Here is a 6,199-nt window from a genome sequence, read left to right as displayed (position 1 = left end):
AAGAGAGAGAGAGACGGTGCCACCAATAGAAATAAAAAGTGAAGGAGCTTATATGAGCAGAATCCTTGACAGTGTGATCTCTGAAATTTTAACACAAAACTTGTAAATCTGACAAAATCAAGATGTGTTTGAGAGCAAAACCCTACAGAAATTCTCTTTTAAAGCTTGTCATTTTCTGTGACTTGATTAAATATATTAGTGCATGATCAGAAAAGCCAACACACTAAAGAGAATACATGTGTTGATCCAAAAAAAGAGAACAAAAGCAGAGACTGCTTAACAACACCGAATCCATAACCTTGAAAGTTTAAGGAAAGTATGGCTCTGACAAACAAAATGAAGGTTGCCTTTAGCTGTTTAAAAACTCAGCTTTTGTTTTGAGTTGAAGCAGATTGCTGTGCACATAAAAATCTGGTTTTGCCAGATGTTAACATGAAGTTTTCCTCGCCGTTATTTCCAAGTGCATGCTCAGGTCTTAGCCATCAGGGTTGGTGCTTGGAAAGGCAATAATCTGGGCTAGGCCTAAACCTGAGAAGGTCAAGGGGCATGCAACTCCAAGAATTTTTTCCCAGTCGGGCAGTTAAATGTATTAATTTCAAATCATTTTAATGAAAAATTTTTACATAATTTCTGGGAAAATAATAGTTCTCCCTTAAAATATTATGATTATGATTATGATAATAAACCCTCAGAGCCAGAACTATTTTGAATATCTAATTACTTTCAGTCTTCATCATCATGAAACCATTAAACAACATGTTGAGGATCATTAATTTCTGCTCTGCCTGCTAGAAAAAAGGCATAATTTGTTGGTTGGATAGTTAAAGTACTTAGTCCCATGACTCTTTATACAAAATGACTATAAAACCATCTTCTGTGGTTCACTGGTGGACTCAGAGGCAGGAGAAGGAGAAGCTATCAGCCCCCCTGCCGCCCCAATGTAAAAAAAAAAAAAAAAAAAAAGGCTGAACTTCCCTTGAGGATGCTCCTATGGTGCATCAAAGTTGATGAAGTGCCTTCCAGGGTGCCTTTAATGTGGATAAAATGTGTTTAAATGTCCTCTAATGTGCCTAAAGTGGATGAAACCTGGTTGAAACTTTTCAGCCTATGTTTGGTGAAGGAGGGATAATGGTTTGGGGGTGTTTTTAGGGTTTGGTCTGCGCCCCTTATCTCCAGTGAAGGGCAATCTTAGTGCTTCAGCATACTGAGACATTTTGGATAATGCTTCCAGCTTTGTAGCAACAGTTTGGGGAAGGCTCTTTTCTGGCCCAGCATGACTGAACAGTTTAGTGTAGAAGTACATGACTGGCCCACACAGAGCACTGACCTCAGTCCCGTTGAGGAACTTTGGGGTGAAGTGTGAAGGAGCTGACAAGTAAGGAATTCTCGTCCAACCTGACACCTTAAATGCTCTACAGGATGAATGCAGCCAATTCGCACACACACTCTTTCATTATTGGGAACATTGCTGCAAGACACAAAATAGACTTAAGTAGTGTGGGAGCTAACCACAGCTCTTTCAATGCCAGTGGATGTTGATAGGTCTTTATTTGATGAAATATAAACTGCGTGTTCATTACGGTGTATATCGTAAGTAAATGAGCCAGCTAGCGGTCTTATTCGTTAACCGAGATGAAACAACTTAATGAATCTTGTCTTACAGCTTCATTCCTGCTCAACTTCTGCAGATTGTAAGGACAGAATAACAGATGGTGACACTTCTCTAATACTGAGTCAGGAGGAGCCTGTTGAAGAACTGTTAGCCACCTCTTGGCTATGCCCATGCTAGATATTATAACAAAGAGCATGTCTAGAGCGCCATAAGATAGCTGTAGTTGTGTTGTAGTGCTTTAAAAATACAGAGTAATGGATTAAAATAAGGATGTTCCCAGACCACATTTTCCCTATTTGGCTGCATGCACATTTTAATTGTGTTGAACCAGCTAGTCTAAAGTGGAGCAAATGCTCAGAAAACATTCAAATTTATCACAGGGTTGATGTGTCAGTGGGTGTATGATTTGAGGCTGCTTTGCCTAGTACAGTGTGGCTAAAGTTAGCCGTTAGCTTTGCCAGCCTTTGTTCCTCTTTGCAGACTGATACTCCCTCAGTGTGGTTTCTCAGCACTTCATATGTATAACCCTCAAAAGCCTACACACAACTTTATTTCCATTTTCTAGCTATAAATTCTGCCATACCACGCAGTTCTGACCACGTGCTCAATGCTAGGCCTCTCTGGCAAAGTGCCTGGGAAAGCTCTCACAGGAAGGCAGCTGTACTTCCTGAAGCTACAGCAGCTACCACTGCTGGAAGGGCTTCTTTACAGTTTTAAAAGAGCATTTGACCAGGATTAAAGGCCGGTTTTTAAAAAAATGACAAAGTTAGTTTGATCATCTCGTAAATCTCATGCCAGCTAAACTGATTTACAAATTTAGCAGTTTAGATGGCTAACTGTGCACATTCCTAATTAAAATGGCTGACTGCAACCCTCAAATCAAAGCTTGTTTAATCTAAATGCCATTTAACAAGGACATCTTGATTATGAGATTAAAAATTATTTGAATCAAGAGGGTTCTGGCAAAGGCAGGCAGAAGGGAATTTTTAAAAATGCTGTTTTCACACAGTAATCACAGCTGAAAATTTCAAGAAAATGTTAGCAAGGCTGTCACTGAAATCTAGCAGACCACATATGATATGAAACAGCCTTTACTTAAAGTTTTTAAAGATTCAGAACTACAGCCATGATTTCTGCCTTTATATTAGTTCATGGTGTGAACCTTCCAACACCTCACAATTCACAACAGAACGCTTGTTTTTCACAGCTAGTCTGTTACCACAAAATTCTACCCCAATTTTTGTGCACCAAGGAGCTGCAAATTATTATTGGCCAATTGAAAAGCTTTTCATGTTTAAGATAATGTAGCTTTTGGCCTGCATTTTATCACCACCTTAAATACACAAAGGAAAACCTGACAAAAACATTTATTACACTGAAATTGCAGAAAACTTTAGTATGATTATCATTGTTATTTCCTGATAGGTAATTATATTTCAGAAACTGGCCAGTAATAAAAAACCCTGGAAGCCAAAGCCTTCAATGATGTTGAAGCTGTAGGGCAGGCACTTGAGCTGAAACCAAACAATGGATCTTGTTATTGTAATTTTCCATTCAGCATTGACTTGCAGATCCCTAAAGTGGAGATCAGCAGGTGCGGCTGTTTTTCTGCTTATTTCAACTCTATGTGGTGGTCTAGGGGGCATTTGACTTGTCTCAATGCCTCACTTTCATTTAGCAGAGTTAGCAAATGAAAAGGGTCACGCTTTAGTGAGAACGGGGTGGGATAAAGGTCTCACATCTCTATAAACAGTACAGAAAAGCAACATGTCAGACACAACCATGTAAACATCACAGACCCTCAGTACTACCTTTGCTTATTTTTCTTATTCAACTTTTATTCAACCAGGTTCTCTGGATAAGAGATTATGACCTATTTTTTGAGGGAGACTTGGCCAAAACAACAAGAGAATCTTTAAAATACACCGAACACGGCATAAAAAACACGAGAGACAGAGAAAAGGATAAAACCAGCTACATGAAGAAGTCACATTTTTCAGTTAAAACGCCTTTTAATATTGTTTTGAAATGGTCGAAAGAGACTAGACTGTTTAAATAGGATGTTCTGCAAGTTGCTGCAGGTCCAGGAACTAAAATCAGCATAGCTCTTTTACTCAGCTCAGAACAAGCCCATGGAACCTGGTAAGAAATCCACAATGAAGAACACAGCTGAAAACTACTGGAGGCCTCCATGAGGTTACACTAGTATAAGGGGAGTTTACCCAGCACCACCTTATACACAAAAATATGCAAATAAAGTTGTCTGTGTAGAGTTAGTGATGGCTAACACAGGAGTCACAGTGTACAATGATGAGTACGTGCACCAGAGTTTGTTAAAGATTTTAAAGCACTGTGATACACAGATGGTGGAGTACAGAAGAGGAAGCATGCATATAAACTTAGCACAAAAAGTAAGGAAATGTGTGTATGGTAGATTATTTGTTTGTTCTAACACATTTCCTTACTCTTTGATCACATCAGCATAGTCCAGCCCACTAAGAAAAGTGGCCTGCACAAGTTTTAATCTGGCTAGTGTTTTAAAACGGCATTTGTTTCTAAAATAGACACCAAGCCTTATTTTTTAAGCTTCCTTATAAAATTTTTAATATGAACTTTGAAGGAAAGTTTTTCATCCAACCCAACGCCTAAATACTTTTATGAGAAAACTTTGATTATGTTCCCATGCAGAGGGTAGAAATTTGTGGTGTCTGTGGAAATGGAAAACAGCCATGAATTTGGTCTTCTTAGCATTTAGAACTAGTCTAAGCTGATGTAGGGAGAGTTGAAGCTGATTGAAACCTTCCTGAGGCTCATGTACAGCTCGCCTCAGAGAAGGGGCCTCCGAAAATACAACTGTGTCATCAGCATACTTTAGCAGCACAGCAAAAAAACACCTTCTGAAGTATCTGTGCACCAGGGAGACTGGAGGAAAATGTTTGCAGCAGCTTTGCTGGTTGCAGTTGAAATGTAGTTAGGGTGAAAAAAGTAAAGGCTGCCCAACTGGAGGGTAAAAGGGAAAGCTTTCCAGGGTCCAGCTGCCTCAAGAGAGGGCTTTTTCCTGGTCCGTACTAGCTTTTTCAGTCACCTTAGAGCCAGACTAAGAAGGTGACTGCAGACGAGGAGGCTAGTGCAAAGGCAACTGATCCAACAACATGAATATATTGATATTATTAACATACGTAAAGTGCCTATTCTCTAAGACTTTCAGGGGCCTGGCCATTTCTTTGAGCTACATTTAAAGGTAGTCATTTTTGGACATTTTGAAGTTATTCAGAATCGTAGAAATTAGTATTTGTTTTTTTGTATTTACAAAAGAAGCTCTTACAGGCTAACATACCTAGGGTCATAAGGCTGAAAGCTGCCGGTCAAAGCATCTGCTTCCAACACCCTCAATTTTCTTTTTGAAAACGAAAATTAAATTAAAGCTTAATTTTTTTTTAGAAATCTGCATGAATGTTAGAAACAACAGCAAGACAAAATGAAGAAATTCTTGAGCACAATGGACAGAAATAAAGTATAGAGCTTTCAAGATAAATTCCTCTTTGGATGTTTCAGAAGGTGAACATGTCAAGTGCGCCAGAGCCATCGGCATATTTCACCTGCTAATCGGAAAGTGTGTCTTTGTGTGTGAAACATGCATTGAGTGAGGAACGAGAACATGACAGAAGGAGTGAGACGCAGAGACAAAGAGAGGCAGTGAGAGCTTTTCCGCTGCAGATTGCCCACCAATCACAACCAGCTGGAGTCTCTCAGAGGCTCAGTCAGCAAGGTCAGGAAGGTTACGACGCTAGTGTACCAAAAAGCCGGTGTGCGGAGGCTGTGCATGGAGAGGTGATGAATAGAAGAAGAAAGAATCAGAGACAGAGAGGGAGGGAAAGAAGAGATGGGAAAAGGGTGAGGAGAAAAACAGGTGAGTTTTGTTCTCATGCTAATCCCCGGCGAGGACTTCATGAGTGGCTGGTTACAAATTGATAAACTTGTTAAAGCCTCAGGCAAATGATTACGAGTAGGAAGCGTATAGAATGGGGAATGATTTAATCATACATTTCACATAATCACTCTGTTTGCATTTTTTATATTTTATTATTTAATTAATTTCAGAGAATCGATCATCAAAAAGTATATAATGAGTATATAAGCAACAGGAGATGCCAGGCAGCGGGATCCATTTAAGGATAGATGGTCTGAGGTCAGCAATGGAAACTAGACTATAAGGCTGTGCAGATGTGGGTGTATTTTTGTTAATTTTTAAGAAAAACTGAACTAAAAAAGGCCATGTTGGAGTAAATATATGTTACTGTATATGGGAAAACTTCACAGCCCTTTCTGTGCTGTAGCAGAAAACACACATATGTGGTGTGCTTAAAATAAAGTGACACGCTGGCAGTAAAGTGCTGGGAATCTTTTTCAATCTGGTCTACATTTACTCACTCTTTCCTATAATTACAAAGGTCTTGTCTGCAAAGCTGTACGGTCAAGATTCAATGCAGTTACTCAGGCCAGTTTTCCTTATAGGTCACATATTTAACCCATTTAAGACAAGTTTATATTGGTCTCAGAATTCCCAAAACATACCTGTGAAGTTTG

The sequence above is a fragment of the Cheilinus undulatus genome, linkage group 3, assembly GCF_018320785.1.
Source record: "Cheilinus undulatus linkage group 3, ASM1832078v1, whole genome shotgun sequence".
NCBI classification, from domain to species: domain Eukaryota; kingdom Metazoa; phylum Chordata; class Actinopteri; order Labriformes; family Labridae; genus Cheilinus; species Cheilinus undulatus.
The sequence above is the reverse complement of the archived record's forward strand: the minus strand, read 5'-3'. Positions refer to the sequence as shown.